General features: G+C 50.6%; 1 protein-coding gene across 9 annotated transcripts in view; it reads left to right on the top strand.

The window, feature by feature from the left end:
- EPB41L1 (erythrocyte membrane protein band 4.1 like 1) overlaps positions 1–21,041 on the top strand; it is a 119,564-nt gene that overhangs the window by 30,241 nt on the left and 68,282 nt on the right. Inside the window, exon 1 of one of the 9 annotated variants that reach the window (XM_036321335.1) lies at positions 13,215–13,257. The exons of 7 other annotated variants lie outside the window; for them this stretch is intronic. The gene's annotated coding sequence lies outside the window, so the exon portion shown is untranslated. Of the gene's footprint in view, positions 1–13,214; positions 13,258–17,882; positions 18,122–21,041 lie in introns of those variants that run through there. One more of the 9 variants, XM_036321338.1, reaches the window with a different exon arrangement.

Here is a 21,041-nt window from a genome sequence, read left to right as displayed (position 1 = left end):
CTGAGGCGGGGGGCGGGGCAGGGCTGTGAAGTGAGGCTGCCTAGGTTCAAACCAGGGGCCCCTCTCCACCCTCTTGAGTCTATTTCCTTGGCTGTGAAGTGGGCAGGATGAGAGTGACCGCTCCTCAGGGTCGTCATGGGGCTTGGTCACCCATGTGAGGCTTGGAGGCAGACAGCACGACACTTGATAGATGCTGAGCCATGATGACAGTGGTGAGGCCGGAACCTAGACTTCCCGCCTGGGCGGTCTCTTTTCCTGATGGCAGCCTACCCCTGGGGAGGTAATGGTGTCTGGGTGTTGGTGCCCCTGAGTTGGAGAATGTGGGGGCAGAACTGAGCCCCTGGAGTGGAGCTGTAAGGTGGGGCCTCTCCCTTCCCTCCCAGGAACATCCCCTTTTTCTGGGGCACTATTTCCCCCAAAGGTGTCTCTCTGGGTTAGAGTTGGGCGCCTGGTGCAAGCCTGTTCCCTAGATGTGCATTCAGGACACATTCTGGCCTTGAGGAGGGAGTGTCATCAAGGCTTCAATCCTGGATGGAAAGGTGGGCTCCAAGGATCCCTCCACACGTGGCCACATTGGTTGCCTATTGCTGATGTAACAAATCACCACACACAACCCAGGTTTATTACCTTATTGTTCTGGAGGTCAGAATTCTGAAAGGGGCCTTATGGGGCTAGAATCAAGGTGTCGACAGGCCTGTGTTCATTCTAGAGGCTCCACGGGAGAATCTGTGCCTTGCCCTTTCCAGCGTCTAGAGCAGCCGTGGGCAAACTACGGCCCGTGGGCCAGATCCGGCCCATTTGAAATGAATAAAACTATTGAAAAAAAAAAGACCGTACCCTTTTATGTAATGATGTTTACTTTGAATTTATATTAGTTCACATAAACACTCCATCCATGCTTTTGTTCCGGCCCTCCGGTCCAGATTAAGAACCCATTGTGGCCCTCGAGTCAAAAAGTTTGCCCACCCCTGGTCTAGAGGCTGCCCACATTCCTTGGCTCATGGTCCCCTTCCAGCAGTCGCATCTCTCAAACCTTTGCTTCCATCACCACACCACCTTCTGCCTCTCAGTCCCCTGCCTCCCTCTTTCACTTATAAGGTCCTTGTGACTGATTACATTAAGCCCACTGGATAATCCACAATAATCTCCCCATCTCAAAATTCTTAACCTAATCACATATGCCAAGCCCTGTTTGCCACGAGGGGTAACATGTTCATAGATTCTAGGGATTAGGACAGGGACATGGCGGGGGGGGGGGGGGGGCATTATTCTGACTACCAGGGTTGCCAATACCAGGGGTCTCTCTGGGTTAGTGGACCCCCAGGTACTGCTGGAATTATACCACCAAGCTCATGATGGAGAAAGGGCCAGGGGAATCAGGTCTAGTATTCTGTGGTTGGGGACGGACATGAGTCTGTGCCACCAGATTCTCCAGGATGCAGGGCCCGGAGGGAGGCCATGTGCCCTGTGACAGTGTGACGAAGATGTTCCGTGAGGCAGACATCAGAGAACGTAGCCCCTGCCCTTCAGCGCTAGGACTGGTAGGTGAGGCACTGCTACAGGAAACCAAGCAGCCCTGCCCATCCACCGCCTCACCGCAGCGTGTATATGTGTTTGTGTGTGTGTTCACCCATCTGCGTCTCTGCAGCAATACTCTTGGAAGGGGCCAAGGAACAACTCTTTAAAAGGCCTCTTCTGTTCTTGTTCCCGGCAAAATAATTACACAAGTGACTAATTTTATCCCTAATTCCATAATTACTTTATTATGTAGCCGGTGAGAGGGCCCCGAGCTGTGCCTATGGCGCCACTTTGGCTGCTGGCCCAGGTGGCCTGCTCTGCCAGCACAGAGCCCACCTCACTCTGGTCTTGTCCCGCCATGACGGCAAGGTTGCTCCAATTCCTTCTGGCTGAGTCCAGCGACATTTGGTATTGAGGTCTGAAAGGTCATTCCCCCCCACCCCCCCACCCCCAGATTTATGTGCAAACATAGCTGCCTGGAGAGTAAGGGCTCATACTTATGGAGCTGTTAGCAAAAGTCAAGAGATCTGGGTTCCAGTTCAACTCTCTCATTCACTTGTTCTTGGAGCAAGTCAGTTCCCTCTGGGTCTCAGTGCTGTCCTCTGTAAAATGGGACCGTTGCCAGCTTTAACACATCCATGATCTGATGATAGGAAGTGAGAGAACTAAAACTTTGAGGCTGAGGTCACTTTTCGCTACCTGCTGGCGACATACTCCAATCAAAGCATTAAAGATAATAGTACTAATGGTAGACATCATTTATTGAGTGCTTACTCTATAGCAAGCATTGTACCAGGTCCTTTATATTTTTCTCATTCTATATGCACATGATTCCGTGAGGCAGAAGAGGAAACAGCAGTGACTGGTAAAATAATCTGTCCACCAGGAAGTGGCAGAGCCACGCCTGAAACCTATGCCCTTAGCTGCCGCCCAAAGTTCCTGCCTTTCCCAGAGTTAGGCTTGTAGGGATGACTAAACCCCTGGAAATTTGAAAATGTAAATTTAAACTTTATACAACACATAGGAATGGCAAAGTAAATTGGAGACTCCAGTAGACCAGGGAGTTGAGCGGCCCAGGGTTGCTTTCTAGCTTTGCCACTGGCTCAGTGTGACCTTAAGCGGGTCTCCAGGCCTCAGTGTTCCCATCAGTATGAGGGGTTGGGACTAGACAGTCTCCCAAGGCCTTCCTGGTATTAATGCTCTGATTGTGGGTCACCTGGTCCCAGAAGGTGCTGTGCAGTGGGGGACCAGCCCATGGTGGAGGCAGTGGGTAGCTGGGTTGGCAGCCATGGCTGTTTCTGTTATGTTCACCCCCGTGAGAACGGAGAGTGCTTAGACTGCGTCCCACTGAGCATCTGCAGCATCACTTTCCCAGGCCATGGAGTTGAGAACAGGGAGCCGGGAGGTCATTTCCAGGATGTTCCCACTGCTCCTGCAAGATTACCGCTCAACATGAGCTCTCTCTGGCTGGGATTGGGATCTGCCTTGCTCCAAAGACTGCACTGGACTCAGCCAGGGACAAGCAGTGGCTGTAAGTGTGTCTGTGGGGGTCTGAGGGGGCTTCTCGGGGGTGCCTACAGACCTAAGCATAATGAGTAATAAGAGCTATTTTGTTCTCTAGCATTACCACATTCAATGCACTTCCCTGGCAATATTACATTTAATTCTCTTAAACCCACATGAGGTAGGAGCTATGATCATTCCACCTTACTAGTATAGCCGAGGAATCTGACACTCAGAAGATTAGATAATTTTCTCCAGATCACACAGCTAGCGAGGTGTAGACGGGGATTTGGGATTCTGATTCCAGAGCTCACAGTGCGGCCTGAGGTTCTGATACCTCAAGGGCTGAAGGAGTCAGCTGGTTTTTGAATCCCTAACTCTCTGCTTACCATCTGTGTTTCCTCTGGCAAGTTACTTTATCTGAGTTTTCATTTTTTTATCTACAAAGTGGATGCGTTGATACTTGCCCGTTAGGATTATTTTAAAGATTGCTGGGATGGTGATGTGGGACAGTGTGCGGTAGCAGGTCAATAAAGGCCTTTCACCATTTGCCCCCTCCTCACTTCTGACTTCCTTCTGCATACATGAGGCTCTTGCCACCCTGGAGTGTTCCTCACACATATTTCATAGCTCAGGACCTTTGCACATGCTGCTTGTGGCCTGCCTGGAAGTTGCCATTTCTACCTGCTATTTCTTCTTTCCCTACCTTTTTTGCTTTAATCCTTCCCTGAGGATTCCAGGAAGGGGGAGAGGAATGACGCCAGATTCTCCCGCAGGCCTGTACTTCAGTGATTATCAAAACAGCCCCTCTGTGGAGGCAGAATTGTGTCTGATGGCTTGGAAAGGGTGTGCAAGTGCAGTGCGTGTCTCCCCTTTGGATCACTCCATTTCCATCTTACTATGGTCTCACTTTTCCCCATCTCTCTAAGTCTTTAACTCTCTTTTTAAATTTTCTGTCTGATACTTTTTAAAATTAAAAACATTTTTTTTGTGTGTGGTAAAACACACACACACAAAACATAAAACTTATCATCCGAACCATTTTTAAGTGTAGAGTTTGGAGTGTTCAGAATATTCACATTGTTGTGTAACCAGCACTACATCTATCTTCAGAACTTTTTTGTCTTGCAAAATTGAAACTCTATACCCATTAAATAATAACTGTCCTTTTCCCCTTTTCCTGGTCCCTGGTAACCGCCGTTCTGCTTTCTGTCTCTATGAGTGGCTACTCTAGATACCTCATATAAGTGGAATCATACAGTATTTGTCCTTTTGTGACTGGCTTATTTCACTTAGCGCAGTGGTTCTCAACCTTCTGGCCCTTTAAATACAGGTCCTCATGTTGTGACCCAACCATAAAATTATTTTCGTTGCTACTTCATAACGGTAATGTTGCTACTGTTATGAATCGTAATGTAAATATCTGATATGCAGGATGGTCTTAGGCGACCCCTGTGAAAGGGTCGTTCGACCGCCAAAGGGGTCGCAACCTACAGGTTGAGAACCGCTGACTTAGTGTAATGTCCTCCAGGTCCATCCATGCTGTAGTATGTGTCAGAATTTCCTTTCTTTTTAAGGCTGAATAATACTCTATTGTATGTTTATACCATATTTTATTTATACATGTATCATTGGACACTTGGCTATTGTGAATAATGCTTTGAACATGGGTGCACAAAAATCTCTTCAAGACCCTGCTTTCAAGTCTTTTGGGTGTATACCCAGAAGTGGGACTGTTGGGTCATATGATTAGCACTTTTTAAGCCATTATTTATGGTGTGCTTACTATGTTCCAGAAACTGGGTTAAGCACTTGGCATATATTCACTCATTCAGTCCCTTCATCCACTCTATATTGTAGGTCAAATTATCCCCAATTTGCAGCTGAGAAAATAAAGGCTCAGAGAGTTGAAGTTATTTGCTCAAAGTCTCTCAACTAGGAAGCAGTGGAGCAGGGATTAGAGCCCTGACCTGCTGCCAAAGTCCTTGACCATCATGTTGTACTGCCTCCTGGTGGGCTCTCTTTCTTCACCCATCTATCAAATTTTCTGCCTCTATTGTGTTGCTTCACTCTCTAATGCATGTTCACATTGTCATTCTCTTCCTGCCTTGTGTTATGTTCACTCTTTCCAGAAACCGTGTTTACCCTCTCTGGAAATTTTGAGCAACTTGTATAAAGGTCCTCTGACTGCTGGGAAGTTTTTGTGAATTGCAAACCTACAGAGGGAGGCCTGTAATTTGCTTTCTAATCATAATTATCTGGATTTATAGCTGCCTCTCTCCCAGCAGCTGACGGAATCTCATTCTGTTGTCATATGGCTTCTGGATCCACAGATGTGACTTCTAAGAGATGCAGTGTGGTCCAGTGGTGAGAGCATATACTTTGATGTCAGACACACTTGTTTAAACCTTTGTGCTGCCATTCATTGGCTAGGTGTCTTCAGCCAAGTTACATCTCAGTTTTCTCATCTGAAAACTAGGGATACTAGTTCCTGCTTCTGAGGGGTGGTTGTGAGTATTGCATAAACATAAAGTAGCTATTTTGTTGCTGGTACTTTTATTATTGCTGCTTTAATATGAAAATTCTGGTGGGAAGGTTTCATGTATTTCAAAAATGCATAAGTAAATTGGAATTCACTAGCATTCAAGCTCTAGGATTCAGCTTCTTTTTTTGTCCCTATCGGCAGATCAGCAGATAGTCAGAAGCTCAAGAAAAGGACAGTGCAGCCAAAGCCAGTGCCCCAGATGTGGAACTGGGAACAGGCCCAGAATGGGGCTGTGCAGGCTGATTCCATTTCCTCTCCTCTCCCTCACCCCATGTGGGTGCTATAACCCACATGAGAAGAGCCTGCTGGCTGACCCCTCCCTCCATGAGACCAGCTTCCTCTGGGAGAGTTCAGAGGTAGAGTGGCTCTGTAGGATGTCTTGTTGCTAGGAGACCCCCAGAGGCAGTAAGGACCCGTTGCCAGATGATGATGGGCTGGTGTGGAGATGCAGAGCATGTTGCCCCAGCTAGGCTTCTGTGGGGTTCTGGGCAGGAGATACTGATAGCAACTGTGAGCTCAGCTGGGAGAAGGGGCTCTGTAAGATATGGCTCCTGAGAACCAGGGATCAGGATAACCTGTTCAGTTCTCCCATTTCACTCCTGATATGTCAAAGTCAGCCCTGCATTTGACCCGGACTTGCTGTGTGACCTTTGGGCAAGTTTCGTGCTGCTATACTTGCTGGGCCTCAGGTTCCTCATCTGTACAATGGGTAAATAATATCCTCCTCACAAGCCATTGTGAGGGTTAAGTTAAATGTAAATATAAAGTGCACTAGAGAAGGGAAGACAAAGTATAAATTTGAAGATACTACTCTTATCATTATAATAATAATTATTATTTCCCTATTGTAAATGAGGGAATTGGACTCTCTCCGTCTGGATGAGATTCATGGACAGGGAGCCCTGGAGGAGGGGACTTCCATACTGGAGACCTGTCTTCAGGGGACTGTGGGCATTGGTTGATGGGGCTTCCAATTAGTGAAACTCCAGGGGGCAACTGAGAAGGGCAGCAAAGTTCAAAGGCAGAGGGAGACTTGATAAAAGTGGTGGCTGAAAGAGGCAGTGGGGAGGCGGGGGACTCCAGTGAGACTCTAGGAAGACCTTTGAATGGTTCAGACCAGAAGCTGTGAGATGAACCTAATGAGTCTTTCTTGTTGCTTTTCTTATATAAATATGTTCACCACCCTCCCCCTCCCCAGAAAATAAGCAGCGAAACAAAACCCAAAGAAGCACAAAAGAAATAATTCCACTATCATAAAACAACCACTAGAAACATTTTGGGAGGTATATTTCCTTCCAGTTTATTTTTTTCTGTCTATGCTAACATATATACATATTTTATAGAAATTGGATCATATGTTACATACTATTTTGTACCTGCTTTCCTCATTCTGTATTGTTATGAACATTAGTACATAGAAACATACCTATCTATGATATTATATTTTTGCTGCTTAGTATAGCATGTCATGTATGTATCACTATTTATATAATTTAGCTATGATTTTTGGACATAGTAATTCCACTTTACTCTGCTATACAAGACAAGACTCTTATATACAACATACAAATGTTCTTAATAGCTATATCTTTGTGTATGTCCATTGCTCCTGCAGGATAAATTCGTAGAAGGGGAATTTTTGGGTTAAAAGGTCTGTGCACTTTTAAAACTTACCATGCCATTTTCCAAAGTAGCCTCCAGGAAGATGAAACCAGTAGATGGTTGCATTGACCTGTCCAAGTTTGCCCAAGGGTGCTCATTGCCTTGATTACCAGACTGGGGGTGGGTGGGTGGGAGTTTCACTCTGATGGACTGGGAAGGTGGGAGAGGCAACAATCTCTCTATATAAAAGTCTAATATGCAAATTGTCCCCTTGGGAGTTCAACCGGGAGACCGGGTGTTCAATTGCTTGCTGTGATGTGCACTGACCACTAGGGGGTGGCGCAGAATGAAGGAAGGCCTCAGCTGGCAGTGGGAAGGCCCTGATCAGCCCTGATCGCGGGCCAGGCCTAGGGACCCTACCCGAGCACAAATTTCATGCGCTGGTCCTCTAGTAGTCACTATAAAGGGACTTTTGCAGAGAGAGACCCATGGATGGCTTGGTGGAGGAGCTTACCTGGTACAGAATGTGATTTTCTGGGCTGCGCTGATCTGACCTGTATTGGTCAGAGCTGGGCTGGACTATTGGTCTGGGTAGGCTGCACTGGCTCAGGCAGCACAGACTTGCCCTGGTGTGATCCTAGGCTCACTCTGGTGTGACCAGCATGGCCACCAATCCAAGACGTTCATTCTTGAAGCTGGAACAGCCACATCCACGTAGTGGATAGTGATTCATCAGAGCTGGTGGTGGCAGCAGTAGCTCTGACAGGGTGGAACTGCTCTCACCCATCCTGTCACTCAGCCTCTAAAAATAACTCTTCTGTTCCAAGTGACCGCGCCACCAAGTGTCTGGAGGCACAGTCCTTTGGCTATGGCTAAGTGGGAGAGGCTGTGTGTGTGTGTGTGTGTGTGTGTGTTGGGGGTGAGGGGTGGCCAGGGATTTGGGGTGGGGGAATGAGAGACAGTTCAGGCTCCTCTTCTTCCCTCTATCAGCTGGGGATGATCTATCTGTTGGGGAAGTGGCAGCTGATAGGGGCAGGAGTGTCTTTCAGGACTATGTGATCACTCCCTGCTGAACAGGGAGAGAACAGAAAGAGAAATGAAACTATAGAAGCAGTATGACAAGGGTGGGGCTGACTAGGGGAGGAATTCATAGCATTTAGCTGATCAACAATTGAATCCTACAAAAGCCCATTTCAAATCTCACCTTTAAGGTTTCCGTAAATTAAATGCAAATTCGGCTGACTTTTTTTTTTTTTTTTACCAGCGAGAAGGAGAGAGAGAGAGAGAGAGAGAGAGAGAGAGAGAGAGAGAGAGAGAGAGAGAGAGATGGATGAAAGAAACATAGGCAGCCTTTTTGTGCACAGGACGATATTCCAACCAACTGAGCCGCCCAGCCAGGGCTAGCTGACTTCTTATCATGAATGATTAGAAACCATTTAGCCAAGGATTCTTAACCAAGTGTCCATGGACCAGGGGGTGATCAATGCATGGACTTCGTGACATCTCATGATGCCTGAAATTACAATAAGAATGTGTGTGTGTGTGTCTGCATGTGTGCCCATATGCATTTTTCTGGGGAGAAACTCTGAAGTTTTCATTGTATTTTTTAAAAAAACAGGCACACACACAAAAACAATGACCCATAAAAGGTTAATAATTACACTAGTTCAACCCCTCACATTATAGGTGAGGAAATTGAATCCAGAGAGAAACGTGGCTGCCTGAGATCTCATAGCCAAGATCAAAATCCAGGCTCCTTGATACCATCCTCCCCTGACTGGTCCCCTGAATCAGGATCCAGCTACCGGTAGTAGGCAGGACCCAGCTACAGCTTCCCATGCCCTCCTCTTGGCTCGCATGGATCTGACTGAACAGACTGGAGGCTTTCAGTGGCAGTGGGCTGATGAGAGCTCACTTCCAGACATGCCTGTTCCCAGGAGGTCTTGCAGGGGAAGACTCATGGGGCATCTCCTGACTCACTTCCTTAAAGGGCATGTTATCTCCACCTGTTAAATCCACCTCTTGTACCTTGATGCTCACACCTGGCAGGAAGTGCCCCTGCCCCTTCTGACATTGGGTCTGGAGAAAACTACTGGTAAATGGTGCCCTGGGGGTGGGGGGGTCTTTGGAAAAGTATTTGGTGGATAGGCAGGAAGTCATACCTAATGGTAAGAGGTTGATGCTGGTCCACAGTATGTGGGAGGACTTCAACTCAGGGGAGTTTAGATGAAGTGGCATGTGAGGATTAAACACGATAACCAACATTCATTGAGCACTTCCTATATGCCAGGCACTTTTCTAAGAAATGTGAATGTATTAATTCCTTTAGTCTTTATAATAACCACATAAGGTTGTTATAAGGAAACTGAGGCCCAATGAGATTAAGCACAGCTAGTAACGGCTGAGTCAGGGCATGAGGCCAGATCTGCCGACTCCAGTCACTCTGGAACCAGCATGGACTCCTTGCCTCTGTGCTGGTGGATCTCACACTTGAGTGTGCCCCAGAGTCATGAGAGGATTTATGAAAGCATAGGGTGAAGATACTACTCTGAGCCCCCCAGTTTCTGATTCAGCAGGTCTGGGGTGGGGCCTGAGGATTTGCACAGTTCCCGGGTGATGCTGCTGTCTTTCAGGGACCACACTTTGAGAGCCCTTGCTTTCTGCTCTCCTGCTTACTCATAGGAAGAGGTGAGCAGAGGGAAGAGAAGTGGTCATTGATCTCTCTTGTGTTATTGCAATGTTCCCCCTGGGTCCAGGCCTCGGCCACCCTCCTGTCATCTACGCTTCACTGGGGACAAATTAATCTTCCTAAAGCCCAGCTCTGATATGTCACGCTTCTGCTCAGTCTGCTGGGCTCTCTGCTGTATGTACTCGTGCAGTCCAGTGGAACTGTCTGCAGCGACGGAAGTTTCTTTATCTGCACGCCACTATCCACGTGTGGCTATGAATTTACCTTTTCTCAACTTCCGTTAATTTAACTTTAGTCACATGTAGCTCGTTGCTCGTCAGTGCAGAAAACCACTTGGTATGCCATTCGAGGCTCCCGTTTGCCTTTCCAGCCTCGGCCTCAGCCTCACCCCAGGCTTTAGGCTGAGGTGTTTCCTGAGTCACGCCTGCACTTCCCAGCTCTTGTTTCTATTAGCTCCTCCGTCTAAACTGTGCTTTAGTCCTGCCTTTGATGCTCAACCCAAATGCTACCTCTGCCTGGGAACCTTCTTTGACACCCGCTCCCCTATAACCTCTTTCTCCTCTGAACTCCTAAAAACACTTTATCCTTTTCTTACAATCTTTAGTCCCTTTTGCCTTCTATTGCAGCTGGCTGGTGGCAGTGCTTTTAAAAATATATATATTTTCATTAATTTCAGAAAGGAAGGGAGAGAGAGATAGAAACATCAATGATGAGAGAGAAGCATTGATCAGCTGCCTCCTGCACACCCACACTGGGGATCAAGCCCACAACCCGGGCATCGAATGGCGATCTCCTGGTTCATGGGTTGGCACTCAATCATTGAGCCACGTCGGCTGGGCTGATGTCAGTGTTTTACTTCTTTCCCTAAGCTGTGAGTTTTCGGAGAGTGTGCCGGTCTTCCAGCTGCCCCTATTCCCTAGCACAGGTCCTTCCAGGTGCACGGAGGAGCTTCCTAAATCCCACAAACCTTGGTCCTGGTGCATTGGGGAAACAGATGGATAACATGCCCTTCCTGCTCCCAAGCTGCCACAGGCCTCACAAGAGTCTCCTGATTCACACCCAGAGAACCATGAAAGCCAATGGTTATTTTGGGCAGGAAGATAAAAGCCACAGTGGGCCCAGTTGGCGAGGGGAGTCCGACACTAGCTGCCCAAGCAAAAGGCTGTGTTTACACACACAGGCAGCTTCTCTGCCCAGCCTGGCCTGGTACGAGGCGATGGGAACATCCAGACCTTGCTGCTTGGCCACCTTGTGAAGTTGGGGATTAACCAGCGATGCAGCAGCTGGTCCAGCCGTCTGGTCCACACAGATGGGTGGATGAGGAGAGTGCAGGCTTCTGGAAATGGTGCTTTGGCTTAGTGGCACCTGGGCTGGGAATGCAAATACAAGAATGTGTATGTGCTCTGAGCAATGGACAGGCAGCAGGTGACATTTTGCCCTGGCTAGGAGATTTATGAGTTCTTAGAGCAGTCTCTCTTGACACGGAAAGATGATTGAAAAGAAAAATCAAACAGCTTTCTGGCTTCAGACTAATACTAAGAGTATTTAATACACCCAAAACTTCTAGCATAGACTCATCTCTGGGACAAAACATTAAAAAAAATAAAACTTTATTGAAGTTATAATATAGATTCAGAAAGGTACACAGACCATAAGTTTACATATATTTGTATAACTACCCCTCCGCCCCCACCAGCAAGAACTAAAACAGCTAGCATATCCATAGTAAATTTGTGTTACAGCAAATATATGTAGGATTAATGGTGGGAATGGGCTTTGCAGTCAGGAACACCTGGGATTGAATCCTGCTCCCCCGCCCCTACCCACTAGCAGTGTGAACTTAGACTACTGACTTCACTGTTCTGAGCTTCAGCTTTCTCTCCTGTAAAATCAAGGTGGAATATGTAATCTCTGCCTTACAGAGCAGTAAGAAATTAAAAACGGAAAATGTATGCAAATTGCTGGGCACAGCTCCAGCACATCATGGGGTCTCACACGCTCTCTGCGATGATGATGTTGATGGATGGTGTCTCTGCAGCCTCCCCGGCACACGGGGCCCTAGGCATACACGCAGAGCTTTGCTTCTTTGCCTCTCACTGCTCTCAGCCTTTGTATGATACTCTCTAAGGCCTCTTCTGATGGCAAGGAATCTGTAATTCTGTGATGATGCAAATCTCAGCTGACACTCCAGTCACCTGATGGGAGGATGGGTGGACGTCTGTATCCAGTGGGAATGTGGCCAAATCTTTTGTATTCAGGCCCCAGGGGTATGGCTCCCAGACCTCCTAGGGGAGGGCTGATTTCCCTGTGGCAGTCAGAGTGGAGTGTAGCCAGGTGGAGTCGGATTCAGCAGAACTCAGCCCTGGGAGTGTCCTGGCACCCTGGTGAACGAACCCCTGACTCCAGCTTGCCCCCTGGCCTCTGGCTCTGGGAGTGCAGATGTGTCCCAGGGGTCATACACTGTGCACATATTTTGAGCTGGGCACTGCACTGGGTAGGGCTAGAGGGCAGAGGGCAGGAAAGAGGGAAGAGGCCAAGCCGTTCCTTCCAGTTGCGAGGGGTCATTGCAAAGAGGAGGGGCTCCGGAAGGACTTCCTGGAGGATGGCTGGAAGAATGGCCACGGAAAGGGAAAGAGGGTCTCCCAGGCAGAGGAAGAAATGTGCAAACGCAGAGAGGCAGGGCCATGCTGTACCCATGAGGCCCAGAACCATCCAGTTTAACAGAGTTCCCCGCACAGCCTGAGGATGTGGCTGAGGAGTCAGGTGAGACCAGGCTGTGAATGGTCTGGAGAGTCAGGCCGAGGTGTTGGACTTGCTTTACCAGAGAATGGGGAGCCGCTGAAGGTTCTTGCTTTGAGAAAGCAGAGCAGAACCAGATCCTCAAGTTGCTCAGTGGAGACCCACAGTGTACTTGGCCAAAGATGGTGGCCTAACGTTCAAGCCACTGGAATGGGCTCTAGGAGCCTCTGGGATGTCCAGACATGTGCAGCATGTGGGGAAGGGAGTGTGGGGTGTGGGTGGCGGGCTGTGGGTACAGAGGAGGAGGGGGAGGGAGAGGAGGGAGAGAAAAAGGAGGGGGAAGGGTAGAGGGAAAGGCAAGGCTCCCATCTTTGAGAGGTTGCAGTCTTGTTGAAGGAGCCAAAGAGCTTCATGACAATTGAGCCCCAGATTCAGAAGTGGAGATGAGTTGTGGGGCCAGCAGGGTCAGGATGGTTGGAGCATGGGTGAAGGCGGGGGGAGGAGGGGAAAGGGGACAGGGGATGAAACCTCTGGAAGCTTTGGAGAGACTGAGGGCACCGCATGCTAACCCCTTTGTGGGTATTATGTCCTCCTAGGAGCTCTGAGATGTGGTGCTGATGTTATCCCCGTTCTACAGAGGTGGGAACTGAGGCTCAGAGAGGTTAGTGCTTTGGCCAAGGGCACACAGCTCCTGTACCATTAATGAACCTCCCCCATCCCTGCCTCTAGTGCCCTCCCCCGAGGTAAATGGTGCACTCAGGAGCTTCAACACCACCATAGTAGATATGGAAAAGTGTAGCTTTGTCATCATTCCACACACAGTATGACCTAATGCATGAGTGCGTGGTTCCCACGCTCTGGGTTGGCAGGTCCCTGGGGATTGCAATGCCCCCTGGAGGAGACTGAGGAGAGGATGTAGGGGCTGCTGGAGGGAGAGGTCCCGACCAGATGGGTGTTACACCTGCCCACCCTGCCGGCTCCCTTCAGAGCAGCTGCCCTGGGGCCTTCCAGAGAGTGTCAAGCACTAGTGAGAGTCGCCTTGCCTGGCAGAACTTCCCAGGCTCGTGGGTCATGCTGCTTTGGAAAGTTTGGCTCTGGGAGCTTCCTCCGGAGGCTGGCCCAGCTCTCGCTGCCTGGGGCTGCAGCTCAGCCCACCCAGGCCTTACAGCCCTCTGGGGCCAAAACCAAATGCCCTGCAGCTCTCTTGCCCTGAAATACCCTCTTCTCAAGATCTTGCCTTTGTCCCAGCTCCATTTAGGCAGCCCCTCCTCCTGGAAACCTTTTCTGAGCCCCATGGGCTGGGTTAGGACATATTGCGTGGAAGCCTGTGTGATCAAAACAAATATAATGTGCCCTTTACATGCCGGCTACTTATGTAATTTAAACATTTCTGGGAGCCACACGAGGAAAAGCAAAAAGAAACAGATAACATTATTTTAATGATGTATTTAATCCAATACATCCAAAATACAAAAAAATTAATGATATATATTACATTTCTTTCATTAAATATTTAAAATCTAGTGTATGATTTGTACTTACAGCTCATCTCAATTTGCAAGTACCACATTTAAGTGCTCAGTAACCGCTTGTCATTAGCAGCTACATCATGGGCAGCACAGTTCTAGAGTCGGAGAAGAGCTCAGGGTTTGGCATCAGGTAGACATGGCCTGCCATTTATTGGCTGGGTGAACTTTGGGATGTCGTCAAACCCTCTGTTACTTCACCTGTGAAAGGAGTAAATAATTTCGATGCTGGAGAATTGTTGTAAGGATTAAACAAATGACTGTGTCTGGTGCCAGAGTAAGTACTCAGAAAATGATGGTGCTTCCTCTTACAGGAGCCTCTGGTTTATAGGCCATGCTCCCCACTGGACTGATTGTGAATTCAAGGGTGGAGGCTACCCAAATTCTCTCTCCCTCCTCAGTGCCCATGTCCAGTGTGAACGTCACTACTTGCTGAATGAAAGATTAAATCCTTGGGTTAGGAGTGCTTGCCACCCCCCCTGCCCACCCAGGAATCAAGGGGCCCCTGGTGACTGGGAGTCAAAGACCACTCAATGACTGCATGGGGTGACCTTGGCAGAGACCACTGACTGCATGGGGTGACCTTGGCAAGTCTCTCATTCCAAAGATAAAAGGGGGGTGGAAGAGGCAATGCATGAAGTGTTCGGTTTAGTCTCTGCTCCACCGGTGGCCTTGGGGGGCTGTGGCTCACACTATATGCTTTGCCTTTCCAGCCAATGGACTGAATCATTTCCATCCTTTTTCTGGCTTTCCTCTATCCTGACACTTTTGTACCATCAAGAATTTCTCCTACATTCTAGGCAGACCAGAGAGGGATAAGGGATCCTGCCTTCATTTGCTGACCTCCCCATCACAGCAACCCCCTGACAGATGTAGGGCAGGGAGAATTTCTCCCTTTTTATAGGTGAGAAAACTGAGTCTCAGAGAGGTCAAACAATCTGCCCAAGTAACACAGAAAGAGATGATAGAGCCAGGGCTGGAAGCAGAATTCAGAACTAACAGACCCGAAGAGACCCTCTTCATTAGGAGAGGTGAGGGGTTCCTCTTCCTTCTTGCATTTGTCCATGGCGGCTTTCATGAGATAGGGCCCTGGGCTGGGTCCTGTTTCTGTGCCTCAGTTTCCCTGCCTACGGAATGAAAGCAGCCAAGTAACTGGGGTAATGATTTTAACTGATGCGCATAGGGTCGTGTGTTCTTCAGAGAGTGCCCCCAGCTCCCTCCCTCTCCCCAACCAGATTTCTCTAGAAAAAGTTATTGTAGGGTTAAGTATAAAGTAGCTGGTCCAGAAAGCTCATGTTCCAGTGTGGTGTAACCTTGGACAAATCACTCACCACTCTGGGCCTCAGCCGGCCTATTTATAAAATGAGGGGTGATCAATCTCATAAGATGTGAAGATTGCCATGAACATACTTTACATACTAGAAAGTGCTAGAGAAATGTTAGTCAATAATAATAATAATAATAATAATAATAATAATAATAATAAAGAAATAATGATAATAGAAGCAACCTAATTTTTCTGTGTGGTCCCTCTATCCTGAAGGAAAATGGGCTCTTTGGGTATTAATCCAGAATGATGTCTGGGAACGTCCTGCCTTGGTCTTTGGAATGTAGCCTGGATTTGTCTGGGAAAGTGAGAGGCTCTATCCAGCTGAGGAGGGTGGGAAAGTGGCCCTGCCCCAGGGGAGGAGGGGGAGGGCTCCTGCTGGGGGAAGGAAGGGAAGGGGGTGGGTCCAAGCAAGGAGAGTTGATGGAGGAAGAACCAAGGGCTTTGGCCATGCAGCTCTGTCCTGCCCACAGGAGCCCAGAGTTGGGAATGCCAGCAAGCAGAGGAAGCTAAGTCAATGTGGAATAAAAATTCCTGAAGGCAGGTGGTCAAGAATCTCTTAGCAAATGTGCATATGAAACAATCAGTTCACCTGGTGTAACTCCTGAGTTTTCTGATCCTTTCACTCATTCATATGAATAAATGTAGAGTGAACTGAAATGTCGAGTGAATAGAGCACCCCGCAGTGGCAGCGTGGCTTGCCCAAGGCCACGCCCCTGAGGGCTGGGGGAGTTCCTGGGAAGAACTGAATTTGAGAGTCTGGGGAGTGAAAAGTGCAAAGCACAGGAGGAAATCTGTAAGGAAGTTTGCCCAGCAGGACTCTGCTGTTTCTGTGAATTGGCCAGGGCTGACTTTGCCATCTTCCTGTCTCCTGTCCGGAGGGAGGGCTTGTTCTCTGAGACTGGGGAGGAGCTGGCTTCCTTCTGCCCTGCCCACTCCTGAGCCTAGTGGGCAGCAGGGAGAGGGAAGGGACCGGAAACTGTCTTGGGAACATCTGGAGGAGTTCATTGTGTTTAAGTTGGAGAAGGGAAGGCTTGGTTCATGGGTTGGTAGAAGGGACACAGTTGCTGTCGTGGGTTCTCTGAGGTGCTGAGGAGAGGGCCTAGCCTAGTTTTGTGGAAGCCTTGGTGTTGGCACCAGGACCGAGGGTGGAATGTCACCATGATGGAGCAGCCACCTTGGGAGGGAGTGGTGAGGGGAGGAGTTACCTGCCCTGGAATATGGGAGTAGAGATGGATTCTGGTGAGGTTGACACTGAGGGAACTGCAGCATGGAGGACAGAAGGCTCAGCTCACATTTCCCCAGCGTTGGACGTCTGTGGTTTCCAGGTGGTGGATTCTGTGGTGCCTAGAACTATAGCTGGCACTAATAGGTACTCAGGAATTATTTGAAGAATTCAAAGAATAAATGTATATGCCGGGGGTGGGGATGGTTAGGGAGTAGGGGCCATGTGGGCTACAAATGTGGACCCATGGGCAGAAACTTTTAAAGATCATACTCTGGGTTATGTACCATCTTCTCTGGCCCTACTGTAGAGAACTGGGGCCCCTAGAGATTGGTACATCTAGCCCTTTCTTTCATTGTTTGCAAATTGAGGAGAGCAACTTGCCCAAAGGAACCCAGGCCCTCTTGCCTCCCAGGGTCCTCTGCTGTTTGAGGTCCTGGCCTGTTGATTGACAGAAGTGGGGGTGCAGTGTCTGGGACCTGCTTTTTGCGTTAGTGCTGCTGGAGGGGAGGAACAGGGCTTCACTTGGTTTTGAGCCATGACCTTGGTGCCCCAGGCCCCTTGGCCCCTACCACCTGCCTGGAGCCTGTGTGCACACCCAGCATGTGCTCACACATGTCTGTACCTGGGCCCAGTCCCCCCTTATGGTCACTGTCACCGAAGCACATATGCATAAATGTACACGTACACACACTCAGACACACAGGATCCCAGGAGACATTTGCACATACCTCCTCCCTCAGAGGGGAGGAGCCCTGAGTCCCGGGGAGACTGCCCTGCTGTGCTGCCTGGGAGGAGAGGGTATCTGGCTAGGTGGGCTGGGAGGCCCACTGAGACTGAGTCACCCCTTCTGAGTCAGGGGCCCTCCCCCTCCCTCTAACCTTCCCCCTCCCCTCTCCTTCTCTCTCTCTGCGGAGCCCCTAAGAGGGCTTGGCCCAGCTGGGAGGGCTGAGGCCGGCCTGGGCGGGTGTGGGGACAGCGGAGACCCAAGCGTTGGCTTCTGATGCAAGGTCCCGCAGAGGTCCGACTGCTGCTCTGGCATCCGCGGAAGGAGGTGGCCTGGGAGCCTGAGCGATAGAAAGGGAGAGGGAGCGGGAGACGGCGAGAGGAGGCGGAGGCAGGGGCAGGGGCAGGGCGGCCCGAGGGAGCAGGCAGGCGCGCAGCGGCGCTCCTAGGCTGGGCTCGGAGGCCGGGCGGGGCGGGGGTGGCCGCGCGTTGGGCGCCAGGCCCGGGGCTGCGGGCACAGTGCCCAGCCCCCGGCGCACGCCGAGCCGCCGCCACCGCTGCTGCAGTCGGCATCCATCAGCGGGCGGGGGTGTCACGGAACAGGCTGCTCCGCAGAGCCCGCCGCGGCTCCCGCGCCGCCCCGCCCCAAGGCCTGCCACCCGCGGGAGCCGAGAGGGCGCCCCGCACCCAGCCTGCCCGGGATGGGGACTCCCAGGCTCAGGTAGGCACCTGGGGGAGATCAGGTAGAAGGGGGTGGGGGTGGCTCGGCACTTGTAGGCCCAGACTCCACTGTAGGGGGAGGACTGGGGGCGAGACCGAGAGGAACTGAGTTTTCGGCCGCTGGCCCCCTGGCCGGAGTGGGGGTGGTCCTTGCTGTTCCCGCCGCCCAGCTCTGCAGCCTCCCTGGAGAGGGAGGCGGGGAGGTGGTGAGCTGGTGCTTGCTGTAGGGATAGAAGGTTGCTGCTCCCCCACCCGCCACCCCACCTACACCCCACTCTGTTTTCAAGACTTCTGCCCCCTCTATGGAGGTCGTGGGCTCAGGCGCGCTCTCCAGCCTCTTCCGATGCTGCATGACTGTCTGGGCTTGGCTGGAGGCTGGGATGCCGGGGAGCTCCTGCCCTTGCCCTTACCCCTGGGTACAGACATTTCCCCACTCCAGGTTCCCTTCCCATCCCACCCCTCTTCCAAGTCCCCCAAAGCTTGGGGGTGAGCCTTAGCCCCAGAATCTCTGCGGTTCTGGCTTAGTATTGTTTTGGCAGCTGTTGCCCAACTGATTAGAGGGAGAGGACTTGCTGGTCCCGGTTGTGTCTGGCACCTTCACACTTGGGGATGACCAGGGGTTCAAGGGGCTCGGGTCTTGAGGATAGACTGGGGGTGGGGGCGATGGGGGTGGATGACTGCATCCACTGGGGTACTTACTGGAAGCTGAGGGCACTGCCTGGCAGAGCTATGGCCCAGGATGATCCATGCAGACTTTGAGGGGCTAGAAAGGACTAGCAAGGAGTTCTGAGGGTGCAGTCTCCCTCCGCTGCCGGCATGGTCCTTGCTTTCACCCTGGAGCTCTGAGGATGCATTGGTGGGAGAGAAACACTGCCATGTGTTCCAGAAGTGAACCTGCCTTCACTTCTGGATCTGCCCAGCATCTCCTCTGCACCCAAAGGTGGGAGTATAAGAGGGCTGGATTTAGGACCTCTGTGGGGCCATGTGGGCCCTGCTGCTCCACCTCCCCTGCCCCACCTCCATTAGGAGTCTTCCAGAATCAGCCGCAGTTGGGCCAGATTGAAGGCTGGGGACTGTGATGGTGCCCTCAGGAGCTCCTGGAAGACTCAGTGCCGCCTGTCCTGGGTCAGGGTGTGGAGAATAGAGGCTGTGTACCGCCTGTCCATCCATTCCTCCAGATGGAGCCTGCAGAGGCAGAGGCAGCCCGTGCCAGCCTCCTCTCTCAACCACCGTGGCCCAGGAGGCTCTGCCAGCTCCATACAGGGATGGAGCTGGCTTCTGCTGGCCAGCCTGAGGTCATGCTGCCCAGTGACACCATGGGCGATATTTGTGGTCCCTTGAGGGGTACCTGAAGGCAGTCCTGCAGGAGATCAGTGCAAGGGGCATTGTTCCTATTGAAACCCTTCCTGGGTCACATGGCAGCTTCCTGGGCCCAGCTCTGTAAGCTTCATGGGGATTTGCTTCCACAGAACAGTGTTGGTCCTGTAGGCCTCACTTGATAAGTACTGCAAGGTTGAATGAGGCCTAGAGGAAGAGTGACTTGTCCAAGGTCATATAGCAACTGAGTGGGAAAGCCAGCACTAATGTACCAGGTCTTACTATCTCTTGGTTTGGGGTTCTTGCAGCCCAAATGCCTGCTTCCCTGTTGTTGTGGCTGTCCCATACCCAGGACATACCCAGGCGGGGCCTTTAGGTGAGATCTTACATTGGCCTCCCCCAGACCAGCCCTTGTTCACAAAATGTGAGGAGGAGAGGCCAGGCTGCCTCACAGATAATGGGCAAGGGCTGAGGCAATGGGTAGCTGGCTGCACTGGGCTCTCTTGGGAATATACAGGGTTGAGAGGACCCTGAGTGCCCAGGGATGTTCTGGGCCTGAGCCTCTGGGAGCAGTGGAGAGGGTCTCAGGTGGGAGGTGCATCTGTGTTAGCTTCAGCGTGGACGTCACTGTGGGCCTCTCTGGGCTTGTGTGTCCCCATTATTAAAAGGGGATAATCATCTGTGTCGGGAATAATGACTATAAAACCAGAGTGAAGGCATTTATTGAGCATTTACCGTGTACCATACAGTGTAATAAGTGTTTTGCATCATCTCACAGCAACCTTGTCAGGTGGATGCTATTATTACCCACTTTTACAGATGGAAACTGAGGTTCAGAGAGATTGTGTCACTTGCTTGAGGTTACACAGCTGGAAAGGGTGGGGTTGTGTGAGTCCAGAGCCGCTCTCTCTACCATGATATTACACTTGGGGCAGTATCTGGAATACCAGGTGGGTGTCCAGCAGAGCCAGATGACTGATATTGCCAGGGTTGGTCCAGGTGCAGAGGTCTGTGTGTTAGGTCTGTGAGGCAGGGGTGGTTCTGTGGCCTGAGTGCTCCGGGAGTCCTGAGGGGTAGGGGCACAGAGGTACCAGCTAGAGGCCTGAGAGAGGGGTGGGTCTTGACCTTTGCTTCCTGGTGAGGATCTCCTAGAAGTAGGGATGTGCTGGACCTCCTGCTACCATTGGCCATCAGGGAAGACCTGCTGGCCCTGACACTCGCCCCTTGGTAGAGCTCCAATGACCGGGAAACAGAAAGGTGGAAACAGAAAGGGCATCAGCTAGTACTGTGTAGGGGAGGCCATGTAGGGAGGGGACCTGAGCCTGGGCGGATGGCTTGGGAGTGAGCAGGCTGGTACCACTTCCTTTGTGAGTGGGAGGCTTGTGAAGACTAGTAGCAGCCAGCATTTATTGAGCACTTATTACATGCCAGGTGCTGGTTTAAGGGCTTACCTGTATAACTCATACAAGCTTCACAAAACCCTTTGAGATAGGAATTCTTCATTTCACATTTTACAGATTGAGGGAACTGAGGCTTAGCAAGGGGAAGACAGCGGCTCAAGGTCACACAGTTAAGTCTCAGGGAAGCTAGGATCCAAATCCAGA

The sequence above is a fragment of the Myotis myotis genome, unplaced genomic scaffold (genome assembly GCF_014108235.1).
Source record: "Myotis myotis isolate mMyoMyo1 unplaced genomic scaffold, mMyoMyo1.p scaffold_m19_p_9, whole genome shotgun sequence".
Taxonomy (NCBI): Eukaryota; Metazoa; Chordata; class Mammalia; order Chiroptera; family Vespertilionidae; genus Myotis; species Myotis myotis.
The sequence above is the reverse complement of the archived record's forward strand: the minus strand, read 5'-3'. Positions and strand labels throughout refer to the sequence as shown.